Genomic DNA, 16,153 nt, shown 5'->3' on the forward strand with positions numbered 1-16,153 from the left:
AATTGTTTTGCTATGAACATGGATATATATGTAACCTTATAATATGATGACATTAATTCTTTAGGATAAACACTGAGGATTGGTATAGCTGAGTCATATGGTGGTTCCATTTAAGGAACCTCCATACTGATTTCTGTAGTGCTTATACTAATGTACAATCCAACCAACAGTGTAAAAGTGTCCCTTTCTCTCCACATCCTCTTCAGCATTTATTATTATTAGTATTCTTAATGACTGCCATTTTGACTGTTGTGAGATTTGCATTTCCCTAATTTCTAATGATGTTGAACATTTTTTCATATATTTGTGGCCATTTGTACTTTTTTTAGAAGTGTCTGTTTAGTACATTAGTATGTTTATATTTATTAATTGGGTCATTTGATTTTTTTGAGTACTTTATATATTCTAGATATGAATCCTCTCTGAATACAGTAGCTAGGCAAAAATTTTCTCCCATTCTTTAGGTTCTCTCTTTCCATTTTTAATTATTGCCTTTGCTGGGCAGAAGCCATTTAATTTGGTGCCATCTCATTTATTAACTTTTAGCATTATTTCTTGAGCTTTTGGGGTCCTATTGAAAAAGTCATTTTCTATACCTGTATGCTGGAATGTTGATCCTATATTTTCTTCTTGGTGTTGTATTGTTTCTGGTGCAATGATGGCACAGTTTTACTGTGGAATTTCCTGCTGATAATGATCACAATTAGTACAAATAAGCTTCATATTTATGCATGACATTGCATTACTTTACCTGTCTGATACCACCTCTCACATCTAGAAAACCTAGAATGAACAGGTAGCTGAGTTAGAAAAACTGCAAAAAAAAAAAATCTTAATTATTTTGAATGCTAAACAGATGTTTCTTTGAAGGTAATATAATTCAGCAGAGAGTTATATAGCAGCTAGGTTTTATACAAGTTAGAGTAACAAAAAGAGTTTAAAAATTCATTTTGACTCGTAATCAGCTGATATATTAGTTTTCTCAAATGAGGAAATGCTAAGTGCTAATGTTGCAGTTATTAATGAGTTCCTGGTTGCTGAAGGAAGCTGGCACTTTATTAATATTATGAATTTACAATTCTTAACTTATTTAATCGCAAATACATATTATCTGTATTCTTAGCCTGATGATTATTTTTCCATTAGTAGAAATTGTAAGTGTCATTTATAGTGGCTCATTTACAGTTGCTTATAAAAGATTCTTTATTAATTTAGTCTAAAGCAAAATTTCAGGACCAATTACCTTCTTTTGCAAGCTCTATGAACAATCTTTTGTATAGAAAATAAAATGGCTCTGGCACTTTGTGGATACATTTGGTGGTGTTAGAGCTGCTGTCTTTATTTGAGAAGAACAATCCAAGAAAGATAGTCAGGTGAACTTGCTAGAAGTCATTTATTAACAATAAGGAATGGCCAAAATGCAGAGGGGAGACATAAAGGTGATATTTTAAATATAGAAAACATTATGGGAACCTGAACAGGTCAAAAAAGATTAACAATAGGAGATAAAATGTTAATAATTTGTTTAGACATCAGCACTAGAGAATTCCCAGAAACTGCTATTGAAATGTGGTTGCAGTCTGTGAACAAGGAAATATATAAAATTTTATATAATTTTGTATGTTTTTATATATTTAAATATATAAAAATATATAAAATTTCAGAGAGGATGTTACTAAATGAGGTTATTTTAATGCTATGCTACTATGAAACATATGAAGCAAAAACAAACATGCAAAGTCTAAAATCAACATTATGTGTAGTTCCTCATTTCATTAGGCTAAAATAAGTCTTGAGTGTTTGTCAGATTCTAAGCCACAATGCATGGAAATACCAAATGATTATGAGGAGTCTGAAAGTTTCTTCTAAAAATAACTACCAGGATTAAGACAGAAAAGAAAAAAATGTAAAACAACAGATGGACTTCCAAACTTTAGTTTGTTTTTAATACTTGTATCCATATTTTCTCTCTCTTTTTTTATAGTTATTAATAGTCTTTTATTTATTTATTTATATGCGATACTGTGAATCAAACCCAGTGCCTCACACATTTCAGGCAAGTGCTCTACTACTGAGAAACAATCCCAACCCCCTATGTTCTCTTATGCTATAACTTGGCCCAAACAATGTTCCAGTCTCTATCTTCAAAAATAAAAACATTAAATAAAAATGCTACTTGTTCTTTTTTTTCCCCTTTTACTTCATTCCATTTTTTCTTTCTCTTTATCAACAAACCTCCCAAAAATACAGTTACACTCCATGCTTCTGATCTTCACCACTTGCTCACTCACTTAGTCCTGGAAACCTGGTTTTTGCTCCTAGGACTCAGTGAAAGGTCTCCTTCAGAGCTCGATAATATATTGTCAAATAAAGGCAGCATCTCTAACCCCACCCCATGTATCCACACAGTGCCAGAGCCGTTTTATTTTTCATATATTTATTCGTGTATCATGCCCCTCGTTTTCCTGAAACAGATCTCTTTCTACCAAAATTCTATCCTCTGGTCCTTGGGTATTGTTTTATTTGCTATCCCTCAATCATCTACATACCTTCATACACCTTACTTGCACCTTACATTCAGAGATACAAAAGAGATATGTATAAAAATAAAGGCAGTAAATTGTAGACAATAGGGATATCTAAAACGAACAATCCTTAATTACACTGCAATCCTGAAAGAATATTTTGTATGGCACTATTAAAATAACATATGCTAAAGTTCTTAACAACATGGAAAATGCTTATTTTATAATGTCAGTTTAAAACCAAATAAGTTAAAATACATGTATGCAATTTAGTTTCAACTATGTAAAGAAATGAATCAGAAGAAACTAGAAAGCTATGCTCCAAAATGTTAATAGTGATAACCACTGATGGGTAACATTTTTTCTTCTTGGTAATTTTATGCATTCTCCAAATTTTTTATACTGATCTTGTTATAATTTTAGACTCAGTACAAAAGTGAGTTCAACATCATATTGCTGGGATGGGATTATGGCTCAATGGTAGAGAGTGCTTGCCTAGCATTTTTAAGGCACTGGGTTAGGATCCTCAGCACAACAGATAAATAAATAAATTAAATTAAGATATTGTGTCCATCTACATCTAAAAAAAATTTTAAAGTTCATACTGGCAACAGAAGTTGAAAGGAAAGTGACCACAACACTCAGAGCAACCAAGAGATCTTTATTACAGCAGTGCAACAGAGGAGTAAAGAGAGAAAGAGAAGAGAGAGAGAGAAAGAGAGAGAGAGAGAGAGAGAGAGAGAGAGAGAGAGAGAGAGAAAGAGAGAACACAAGAGAGAGACAGAGAAAGCAAGAGAGAGCATGAGAGAGAGAGAGAGAGGGGGCCCGGCAGTAGGGAGTTTTTATAGTCAGAATCTAATGGGGTGTCTGGGTCTGCAATCTGCCTTGTTGGCACAAGGGGGTTAAGTGTTCGGCCTTGAGTGACAGGCTGAGTGTTCATCTTTGCGCAAGGGGGCGAAGTGCAGGGGGGCAAAGTGCTCAGCCTTGAGCTGGGGCTTGGGCATTTGGGCTTGAAGCAAACTGGTGATAAATAACCAGACAGAGGGTTTGAGAGACAAGGTCATTCTGCAGCTAACTTTTTTTGGCATGCCCTGCAGACAGCTTACTCAGCCTGTCCTGCACTTAAAATTCCTCCCTTTTTGCTTTTCTAAGTGACACGGGGGATTGTGTAAAGTCCTCTGGCTACTTCCTGCTTAGTGGTGGGTGGAGTTTGGCCTAGAAGGCAAAGTGGAGTAATGTTGGGGGCAGGGACAGGTCTGAGAACACCAGGGCAACCAAAAATTGCTGCAGTCTGGCTGGGCACAAATCACAAGCTGCTCAAGCAAGAAGAAACTTTATTTATTTTTCGAACTCCTGAGAACAAAACGCCACCCCCGCGGTCCTTCTATGCACATCACACACCAACCGGAACTCCCACCACCAGAACTTTACCAACCAAGGTGAACTCCCCAGAAATCCTCAGGAGATCTTCAAAGTAGCAGGCTTCCCAGGCGGACAGCAGGGGTCTATATACAATTGAATACACAACCTGTTTCAATCCAGCATCATCTTAATGGCTTGCCTCTCAACCAATAATTCTGGCAAAATGCCAGGAGCCATTCTACTAGGCTGTGGCTCTCAACAAAAAATAACAGTGGCTATAGTCAACTACTTTGTAGGGGTAAAGTCCATAAAAGTTCCTTGAAGCCATAGGTTGTCAATGGCATCAAAGCATTTCTGATGGGAGGAGATCTTTGGTATCAGTCATTGGTCTTGATGTAGAGTCTCTAGGAAGTATTGAAGTGGCTTGATTGAATTCAGTAATGTTAATGGTGACAGCCTGATTGCAGCTAGTGGAAGAGTAATTGCCTTGACCCATAAAGTGAGAGTGGGTGGTGTCATACTGGTGGCTTGGTTGTAGAAGCAGCATCTGTGGTTTGAGATAAAAATTTGAGGGAGAATAATGATTAGTAAAAGAAGAAGAGGGTTGGTGAGAAATATTGAGTTTGGTGAGTATGGTGGAAGTCTAGGACTGGACATTTGGAACAGGTTCCTTTTAAGGTAGGAGACATGGTACCAGGGGGAGTTGCCCAAAAGCTTGGTCACCATTGGGATAGTAAGTGTGACCGTATGGGGTCCCATCCATTAAGGCTCCAATGATTGAGAATGCAGTTTCTGAAGTAAAACTGAGTCACCCAGTTGAAGAGGGTCCAATTCAGTTTGTGGTTGTGTTGGGATTGAGGCAATGAATGACACAGGAAGGCACTGGTCTGCATCTTCCCTTAGGAGTTTTTCTAGAAGTGTGAGATAGGACATGTAGGACACAAAGGGAGGAGGAGTGATTGGAAAGCTTTGAGTGGTTAAGAAAGGGCACCCATATAGTTGCTCAAAGGGGCTAAGGCCTGAGGGGGCTCTTGGGGCTATCTGAATTCAGGTGAAGGTTAACAGTAGGAAATTGGGCCAGAAGAGCCTGAGTTCAAGCAACTTTAGTGAGATGATCCTTGAGAATGCTATTAGGCCTCTCAACCTTACCCAAGGACTGGGGTTGGTGGGGGATGTGGAGCCTCTAAGTGATGTTGAGGCCTTTGGAGACTAGTTGAAAAACCTAAGAAGTAAAGGCGGGACTGTTGTCTGACTGGATGGAGGTGGGAAGTCTTAACCTGGGAATGCTTCCCTCAATGAGGATGAAGAAAAGTGTCAGCAATTTCCCTGGATGTGGGGAAGGCATCTATCCAACCTGAAAAAGTATCAACCAAAGTAAGTAGGTAGCAAAGCTATTTGTGCCTAGGCATGTGAGTGAAGTTGATCTACCAGTCTTTGCATGGCTAGTAGCTCCTCATCTGACGTGTGGGGAGTTTAGGTTTGTTGCTTCCTTGTGGGGATACTGTAGAGCAGACTGAACAAGCAGAGTAGACCTGCTGGACAGTAGTTCTCATTCCTAGGACGTGAAAGAGGGGTTGTGAAAACTGAAAAAAAAAAGGGGTTACAGGGAGTTTTAGATAGGCAAAGAGTTTCTGGAGTTAGAGGAGTTGGTCTTGAGTCCCAGGTCTCTGTCTTGGGCATCAGGGGCTGGTAGTTGATTGACTGACTGGTTGGTGAATTTATGTATCTGATCTTGCAGGAACTTTTGTAGGCAATTCAATAGTCATGGTGCTATTAGGAGAAACATAAAGAGAACTAATAGTGTCCTGCGAGGGGGAGGAGCCAATGCAATATTTGACTTAACATTCCCCATGGAGACTGTTGGCCTGGTTCCTGCCTCCTCTTTTCTAGCTGTTCTTGTCTTTCATTACTCCTAGGAATGTCTGTATTTTGGCTTAACTGTTTGGTAGGTGTTTAAGAGCAAGCTGGACAAAATTGACTTTATTTCTATTTATCGTGAAGAGTCAGCTGAGTTCCCATAGGGGTGACTCGTGGGGGAACTTGAGAACAGCTTCTTAGTTCTGCTAGTGCCATTTGTGCGAGGATGGGTCCAGGTCTTGCTTGACCATGTGGCTTCCCTTGAAAGCATCAGGGATGTCTCTTGTCTCTAATGAACCTCCTCTTCATAGCAAATGCACTGATTGGCTTTTCATTCTCCAGTGGTCTCAATAGTCTCTCTGATCAGGAGGTTATGTGACCTAGAGTTGCAAAGCACTTTAGAAAAATTCCCTGTTCCCTAATTTCAGACTGACTCAGAGGGCAAGAGCCAAATATTGGTTTTCTTGGCCATTTTAATTTAAGTTTAAGTCTTGATCATAAACATCCAGCAATGTTAGTTTCACCTTAAATTAAGAGTATTGGGCTTTAGCTGAAGTTTGGCCTACTTGGGGGTCATTCTGACATGTAGTAAGATGAAAGGCATAACCTTAACTCAGGTAATCCAGGGCTCTTTAAAAATCTTAGGTAAAGTGTTATAGTATTGAAGTTGATCTTTTTTTTAAATATATTATTTTATAAACTTTATATATATTGTTGCTTGATGTCACATGAATATTAGCTAACACAATATGATATTAAATTTAAATTGTACCCAGAGTATAGAACTTTATATTAATCTTATTCATAACAGGTCCAGTTATAATACATCTCCAATATGTTATCTTTATAAGCCTAATATTACCATTCAATCTTTTGTAGAACCTCAGCTTGATATAATTTTTTTAAAGCTCCTATCTTAAAGACTTTTATACCTGGAAAATATGAACACATTTAATATACAAAGAAGAGTAATAGTACCACAATTACATTGATGTTTTCATATTAATCAAGTTTAGCTCTTAAAGAAATAATGTATTACAATATTGCAAAATAACAGTTGTTGTTTAACCACAGTTGTATAACCCTGAATTCCTTCAAGATTACTTGCTCAGAAAACTTACATACATAACCAATGTACATGGACCTTCTTTATCACTTGCTTAAACTTATATATCCAATGTACACAGACGTTTTTTATCATTTGCTTAAACCCTCTTATTTACTTAATAGACTCTCTTATCCAGAAACAAGTTTTTCTTCTATTAAATTTATACTTAGAACCTTGTAAATTTCTGAATTTGGGGAAATTATTTCAATTTAATAAGAGATATTTTGTTATTTGTAGTACACAATTAATCAAATCTGTTTACCATTTCATGAAAACATAAACAATGTTTAAATGTATATAATTATATTGTTCTAGGGATGGACAAGGCAAGGCACCTAAGATAGCAGTGAAGATAGGAAAACAGTTTTATTTGGTTGCAGTCAGATTCAGAGGTCACAGCTTCTACTGTAATCAATTAATCCCCTGAACTCCAAGTTTAGGTATTTTCAGAATTTTGCACCCAGCATGTAAGGGAAGGAGCTCCGAAGGCCGGTGGTGGATGTAGTTCTGGTGTTCGAGGAAATGGGTTCAGGCTGTCCAGTGAGTGGCACTTCTGAAGGAAGAGGGACCCAAAAGTGGGTTTTAACTCTCTCCTGGGATTCAACACCAATGAAAGGAAAGTGACCACAACACTCAGATCAACCAAGAGTTCTTTATTACAGCAGTGCAAAAAAGGAGAAAAGAGAGAGAGAGAGAGAGAGAGAGAGAGAGAGAGAGAGAGCATGTGCAAGAGAGAGAGAGACACAGAAAGCAAGAGAGATAGCAAGAGACAGAGAGGGGCCCAGCAGGAGGGAGTATTTATAGCCCAAATCTAATGGGGTCTCTGGGTCTGCAAGCTGCCTTGTTGGCACAAGGGGGTTAAGTGTTCGGCCTTGAGGGGTGGGCTGAGTGTTCAGCCTTGAGCAGGCGGGCAAAGTGCTCAGCCTTGAGCTGGGGCTTGGGCATTTGGGCTTAAAGCAAACAGGTGATAAAGAACAAGACAGAGGGTTTGAGAGGCCAGGTCATCCTGCAGCTAACTTTGTTTGGCATGCCCTGCAGACAGCTTACTCAGCCTGTCCTGCACCTAACAGAAGTAAGCCCAATTTTTATGTTGGCATCCACACAAAATCTAATACTCAATACACTTTGCATTCTTGTCCCTCACTATATTCTAAAACATTCTCTGCTCTCTTGCTGGACACTATGTTTTCAACATTCTTTCATGGTTCTGTCCATGTCTTAGCAAATCTGCCAAAAGTGGGAAATGTCAAACTTGAAGAACTTTGTTCCCTAAACTCTAAGACAGAGGCTGGAGGACAATATTTAGAATCACCTAAGAAAAAAAAATATTATATTCAATCCATAATGGATATATTGGTAGGAATAATAAACATAAAACTCACAGTCTAACATTACACATGATAAAATTTGCTCTTGAGTATAAACTGCCATACAAGTTAAAATTTTCTAATAGAATTTAGATACATAATCTAATCCTAAAAAAACTAAACTTAATAAAAATAATAGCCACTATACAGATTATGGAAATCAAGATAAGTCAGAATAATAAAATCTTTATACATTGTACAGATAAAAGAATAAACACCAAGAAAAATAATTTCATAGTATTAAAAAAAGCAAAAAAATAACAAGTAGTTTGATTCCTGAAATAGTATCTAGTAGATATTCAACAGGTATTTGTTAAATAAAAGAATGTACTTGTCCAAAGGATTAGATTGTGTCTGATGAGAATTAATCAGAAAACACTTGTTTTTTAAAACAACTTTTTAAATATAATTCACATAATATTCAATTTATCTATTTAAAAGATGTTTTTAATATTTTTTAGTATATTCAGTATGTGAAATCACCATAATCAGTTTTAGAACATTTTTGTTACCTCCAAAAGAAAGCTTGCACTCATTAGTAGTCATTCTATACCTCCCTCCCTCCCACCCCTCAGACTCAAGTGACAACAATTTATCTACCATTTGTTCCTAAGATTTTGCTTTTTCCAGATATTTCTTTTATTTTTAATTTTATACTTAAATACTTTAATATGCAATTAAAAAAAGAGAATGCAAGTTACAATAAATAAAATGCTAGAGTACTTAAGAACACAACTTCCCTCACTTTTTCTATTAGCATATAAAAGCTATTAATATGCAAAAACAATACTTTAGTCCTTTGAATTGCCCTGAAGCTATGTTCTGAAGGGTTTGTAACACTTAAGAACTGGCATTAAAAAGGTAAAAAGCATTATAACTCATAAACAGCACACAAATCTTACTTAATCTTTAAAAATAATAGAAATGCAAATGTTTTATTCGCCATAGAGATAAAAAGGGAAACATCAGTTAAATAAATTGGACAACATGATTCACTCTTCATTACAAGCCATTTTCCCAAATTCACAACTTTCACATTTGGGTCATCTTAAAAAAAAAAGTTAAAAAAAAAAGAAAGAAACTTTCACTAGATGTAAATAGGCCAAGTCATTTAATCCCTCCACATGTTTAAATTGATTACACTTTTCTAGCTGGGTATGTATTTTCCTTATTTTAGTGAGCTTAGATAATGTACCCATGGTAATGAATAAAGCCTGGCTTTAGGTCCAGAAACCTTCTCTATCAGTCTGTTTCAAAATTACTCCAATATTATGGAACACAATAAGACGTTTTCTTGGTTCAGTTTTAATAGTAATAAGAATTTTTAAAATCCATGCTACTTCGCAGTTTTTCAGAGTTTTTTCTCATAAATGTGGATTTTGAAATTCTTAGGTATGCTATATAATTATATAAAGTCCATTTTCATGTGTTCATAAACTTTAGCACCCAATAAAAGTAGTAGGAACTGGGCTATATAAACTACTTCCTCATCTCCACCCCTTAATTACCAGTAATGAGTTTTATTTTGAGAACAATGAGGAACAATTACCATAACCTACAGGCATCTAGCAATGGAGGGAATTCAGACACAGAAATTAAGGCTCTGGAAAGGTAAAGTCATAGTGGAAACTTCTGGAGTGGAGCTGAACTCTTATACCCTTTCCCAGCTGCAGACTTAGATAAGGTGTGAGGTGTTTAGTTTGTGCATGGGACCCACCATCAACTGACATTTTATCCATCTTTTTTTTTCTTCCATGAAAGAAAAGAAATGGAAATACAAGTGCTTGTTACCACATGCTTTTAAGGCTTAAAAGCCTATCAGTAAGCATGTTGTATGTGTGATTGAGGAGATCACTTTATAAATTGCCAGAAGAATCTCCTCTAATGGAGACTGAAGTCACTCTCTCTCCCCAAGAGCCATGAGGGAAAAGAGAGAGAGTCCCCTACTTGCACATGAAATCTCCCTTTCTCCTCCGACCTCCCTATTCCTCTCCCAAACAGGCCAAGCTGCCTTGGGAGGTGGCTGGGAGAAAAAGAAACGCTCAGTCCCCCATGGCAAAGTCTTTGGTCTTTTTCTCCTGGTCCCCCATTTTGTAGCACAGCAGAAAGAGCAGGTGAAGAGAGTTGTCCTGGGAGGGAAGCAGCATGATCTATGCTGAAATGTCCCTGCCTTGCTCCACTTGTACTGTCTCCTTTAGGTAGAGGAGTGCCTGCTTCAAGAGTGTGGCCTGGTGAAAAGGCGAGATAGACAGCACCAGCGGTTTCTCCGAATCTCCCCCAGGGAAGGTCACCTGAAACCAAAAGGCCAAACCATGCATGGGTGCCCAGTCATAACAGCTTTAGAGTAATCGCCCACTCACCTTGCCTCCAGCTCCAGCTCCAGGACAGCGCAGACCAGCTGGAGCTGAGCAAAGTGCTGCAGCCAGGCCAACACATCCTGGCTGGACAGACCCTGCACCAAGATCTCTGAGTGGCTCATAAGGCAGCTTGTGGCGAAACTCTAGGCAACTCATGTCAATGCCTTAGTGTTGCTTCACCTTGCTCCAAGAGCCTAGGCGCCACTCCAGCATCTGGTCGCTGGTGGGGGCTACAAAGAACTCAGTGAAAACCAGTAGGAGCATACTGACCTCCCTTAGCCACTGGGTGTGCAGGTGCAGCACAGAGCTCAGCATAGACTCATGCAGAAATCCATAGCCCATTCACTCGCTCACGATGGCATCCACTTGCTCTGGCAACTCCACCATCTCCACCGGACCCTGCAGGACATGCACTTGGTCCTCCAGCCCATTGAGCCGCCCTACCTCTCGGACCTCTTTCCAAATGGCACTATCAGCCTGGGCACAGAATATGCTCAAAATGCTGGTGCCTGCGCCCACCTCCAACAAGGTCTTGCCTTGCAGAGCTGCCCAGTTCCGCAGGATGCCAAGGTGGTAGGCATTGGTGAGGATGCAGTTGGAGATTCTCTCCTTCCCGACATGTCCCTGTAGCACTCCTAGTACAGGTGGTCCTGCTTGCTTGCTCTTAGTCCTCTGGGGTCTGGATCATGGCAAGTCCACCTGCTGCTCCCCGTCCTCTTCTTCTTCAGCTCTCTCCCCTCTTTTGATGCCGCCCTTCTACGATTCTCCAGATATTTCATATAAATGGAATCATACAATATGTTGTCTTTTGTGATTGGCTTCTTAACATGATGTTTTCAGGTTTCACCTACAGTGCAGCATGTATCAGTACTTCATTTTTTTTATTGCCAAATATTCCCTTTTATGGATACAACACATTTTATTCAGTTGACAGATCATGGGGTAATTTACATATTTTTGGCTCTTATGAATAATGCCATATGAAATTCATGTGCAAGTTTCTATGTGAACATTTTATTTTCAATTCTCTAGCATACATACCTTTGGGACTTACTGGGGCATATGCTTTTTCCCATTACTGGTTAAGGGTAAGTTAAAAAAAATGGAACTGTTAATTCTGGCTGAGAAATTAGAAAAGACTACTTAGTAAAAGTGGTATGTGAGCTAAGTTTTGAAATAGGAGTGATAGGATTCAACCTGAAAAGGGAAAATAAGATGAGAGAAAGTCAGATATTTTGACTTGAATAATATTTGACTTATGTTTGCATATCATTATCCACAGTACATGTATGAAAACACAAGTTGGTGTAAATATATTTTATATACAACAAGAGATATGAAAGCTGTGCTTTGTAAGTGTAATATGAATTGTAATGTATTCTGCTGTCATATAAAAAAATCAATTAATAAAAGGCATTTTAAAGAGTGGTATATCAGTAGTAAATCTTCATCAACACAGCTTATTTTTTTACTTCTGAATGTTTTATTTGTATATTATAGCTACACATAATAGTGGGGCTCATTTTGACATAATTATATATCATGGAATAAAATTTTCTTTACTTCAGTCCCCAGTACTTCCCCTTTTCCTCTCCTTCCCCCTCCTCCTATTTCCTTTCTACTCTAATATATATATATATATATATATATATATATATATATATATATATATATTAGTAAAATACTCACAAAATTTAATATTTAACTAGAACTCTACAGTTTCATGGCATTGAGTACATTCACATTTGTACAACCATCACCAACATCCATCTTCAGAACATTTCCATCTTGGAAAATTGCAAATTTTCACCCTTAATGAAGATAACTTTCAGTCCCTGGCAACCTCCACTCTACTCCTAGAGTAATTTTGGACTGTTTCTTTTTCACTTAGTAAGAGAGGTCCACCACTGACTAATGGGTGGTGTCTATATTTACAGGCCTTGCTGCACATACATGATTGAGTGTATTGTAAGGACAAGTAACAGAAAATAGGGAAAAAAAATAGGTGGAGACAAAAACTAAACATATGGATCTCTATCCACAGGCTTAAGCAGCCCTGCCACAGATCTGCCTGATTATTTTAAATCAAGAAATTGACCTTCCATCTGGTGCTGTGGTGCATACCTGTAATCCCACCATCCTGGGAAGCTGAGGCAGGAGGATTGCAAATTCAAATCCAGCATTAGCAAAAGCAAGGGGCTAAGCAACTAAATGAGACCCTCTCTCTAAATAAAATACAAAAAAAAGAAGGCTGGGGATGAGACTTTGTGGTTGAGCATACCTGAGTTCAATCCCGAGTACTAAAAAACACAAAACAAAACAAAACATAAAACATAAAAAGAAAAAAAAAACAGAAATTTACCTTTGCCTTGACCTTCCTATAATCCCAACTACTCAGGAAGCTGAGGCATGAGGATTGCATATTTGAGGAAAACCTGGGAAGCTTAGCAAGACCCTGTCTCAAAATAAAGTTTGTAAAAAGGGCTGGAGATGCAGTTCAGAGGTAGAATGCTCCTGGTTTCCAGTCCCCGGATTTTTGGAGCCATTTTCACTTTGCAGATTCACCAGCAGTTTCACACTATCCCAATTTCCCTGCCTTCACAGGAGGCCAGGCACATCACAGCCCCACTATACCTTCATGTCCTCAGGGTCCATCCATGGTGAGGATTCTGCTGAGGGTCCTATAGGTACTTTAATGTTCCCCTCTTGTACCATCACAGTCCTGGCATTGAACTTCACATGTTTTACCATGACCTTGAAATCTAAATGTTGTAGAACCCTGAGTCCCCAGAACACAGCTAACCTGAAGCACACTTGCTTGCACAGATGCTTTCTGTCAAGAAAGCATTTCCTAGTGCAGCCTCTTGAAAAACAACTTGGCAATGCCTCAGAGTTCAACAGTTATACTATGATGGAGAAAATTTCCAAAAGTGTCAAATAAAAATTAATCACTGTATAATCCTAAGCTACATGTCTACTAAATCATATTAGTTTGTAGAGTGACTGACTGGACTCATCAAAAATTGAGTATTAAAGAATATTTTTTTTAACACTCGTTTATTTTACCTGAATGTAATAACACATAAGTAATTAGCTTAGCCTCATAAATATATGGAGCTTGGTCAAAATATTTACATATTTTTTTAAATTAATGGTAGACTACGCATACCACTCACCATCACAACCATTTTTAAATGTACAGTTCAGATCAGTGGCTTAATTAAAGTCACATGGTTGTGTGCCCAAACTTCAGAACTCTTTATCTTACAAAACCAAAACTCCATTTCCATTTAGCAACTCCATATTCCACTATTCATTCCCAGGCAATCACCAATTTAACTTTCTTTCTCTATGAATCTTACTACTCTTGGTCAGATTAACTAATGTTAAGTAGAATTATACAGTATTTGTCCTTAGTTCACATAGCATCATATCCTTAAATGTAATTAATGATGTATCAAAATTCCCTTCCTTTTTAAGTATGAATACTATTCTACTCTATATGTGTATGCCAAATTTAGTTTATCAATTCAACCTTTGATGAACACTTAAAATGCTTACTCCTTTGGCTACTGCAAATAATGCTATGAGCATTGGTGTCCAAATACCTGTTTGGTTTTGGTTATCAATTTTTTGGGGGACTTATATACCAAAGTGAAATTGCTTATTAAGTTTCTTCAGCAACTGCCATACTGTTTTCCATAGTGGCTGCACTATTTTTGATTACCCGACCAACAACACAAGAGGGTTCCTATTTTTCCATTCCCTTGTCAAAACTTGTTATTATTATTATTTTTGAATAGTAGCCAATCATAATGGGTGTGAGGCAGTTCCTAATTGTAGTTCTGATTTTCATTTCCCTAATTATAAATGATGCTGTACATCTTGTGCTTATTGGTCATTTGGGCAACTTCTTTGGAGAAATCCTTTGCCAATTTTTTAATCAAATTTTATTTTTGTTGAGTTGAAGGAGTTCTTTATTTACTTTGGATTTTTAAAAAATATATTTATTTTTTTAGTTGTAGTTTGAAACATACCTTAATTTTACTTATTTATTTTTATAATGAAGGGCCTCACACATGCTAGGCAAGCACTGTACTGCCAAGCTACAACTCCAGCCCTTTACTTTGGGTATTTTTTAAAAAAATATTTTCAGTTATAATTGGACATAATAACTTTATTTTATTTATTTTTCTATTTGGTTCTGAAAATCGAACCCAGTGCCTCACACATGCTAGGCAAGTGCCCTACCACTGAGCCAAAAATCCAGCCCAACTCTGGATATTAAACCCTATGGGATATGGGATTTGTAAGTATTTTCATCCCTCGTATAAGTTTCTATTTCACTATTAACTTAACAAGTTTTAAATATAAATAAAACTCTTGGGCTTATTTGAAACTTCAATATCCTCATCACTCTTGAAGGTCTTAAAATATTATACTTTTCTAGATTGTACCTTTTCCCAACCCAGTTCTAGGTATGACATTACTGCAGTCTTTTTTGAGCTTTGTGATAATTTTAGACTTAGACCTCTGGGTAAGAAATCTAAACTTTTTCTCTGTCATGTAATGAGTAAGTCATATAAGACAGTAAAAACTCTTGGACCAGTAGGGGGAAAACCCAAAGTTTAGACCTGCTCTATCACTTATTACTAGTGTAATACTTGAGTTAATCATTTAACTTTTTTTGACCTTAAGTTTAATGTTTACAAAGCAGAATGTTAATTATTGGCCTCCAGTGAACCATTCACCTTTATACAGCATGGCATTTTCACCATGTAGTCCAGCAGTCATGTTCTCAGGTATTTAATCCAGTGAATTGAAAACATATCCATATAAAACCCTAACTATGCATATTTATAGCTTCTTTATTAATAACTGCCCAAACTTGGAAGCAATCAAGATGTTCTGATGAAAACAAATGAATTGAATTCTAGATAACAGAATATTATTAAGCATTAAAAAAAAGTTAGGAAGCCATGAAAAGACATGGAGGAAGCTTAGATGCACATTACTAAGCAGAAGATACCAGTTTGAAAGGGCTCCAAACTGTTCAATTCCAACTACATAATATTCTGAAAAAAAAATTAAAAATTTTTAAAAGAATTGAGGAAGAATGGGGGAATAAATAAAAAATCAGTGTTTTCCCATTCTCTGCTCAGCCTAAAAGGGAAAAAAGGAACAAAATATCAAGCAATATGCTTACCTGTGTTTACCATGATTAAAGCCAGATGTTAGTTGGAAGAGAAAGGGTGAAGCATATCACAGGATAGTTTTTCATTTCCAAGTCTTGCAGAGGACAAATCAAATGATACCCACCGCACCTTAATACCATTAGGAAGCTGCCTATTTAGAAACTCCTCAGCACATAACACACTTTTCCCCCTTTATCTGGCATCACCCTGTTTAAAGTTACACCTGTATCAGGATCTCGGCATTACATATATCAACTGTGGGGACTTTAAATTATTTTTTCACAAAATGTGGATCCCTAGGCTTTCTGTGAGAATTAAATAGGATAGTATATTTCAGAAGGATCATGAGTTCAAAGCCAGCCTCAGCAATGATGAGGTGCTA

At 37.3% G+C, this 16,153-nt stretch overlaps 1 pseudogene; it reads right to left on the bottom strand.

The window, feature by feature from the left end:
- Nucleotides 1-9,639: 9,639 nt before the first annotated feature.
- LOC101978187 (protein arginine N-methyltransferase 6-like) lies at nt 9,640-13,327 on the bottom strand (annotated as a pseudogene).
- Nucleotides 13,328-16,153: the final 2,826 nt, after the last annotated feature.

This window comes from Ictidomys tridecemlineatus, chromosome 11 (genome assembly GCF_052094955.1).
Source record: "Ictidomys tridecemlineatus isolate mIctTri1 chromosome 11, mIctTri1.hap1, whole genome shotgun sequence".
NCBI classification, from domain to species: domain Eukaryota; kingdom Metazoa; phylum Chordata; class Mammalia; order Rodentia; family Sciuridae; genus Ictidomys; species Ictidomys tridecemlineatus.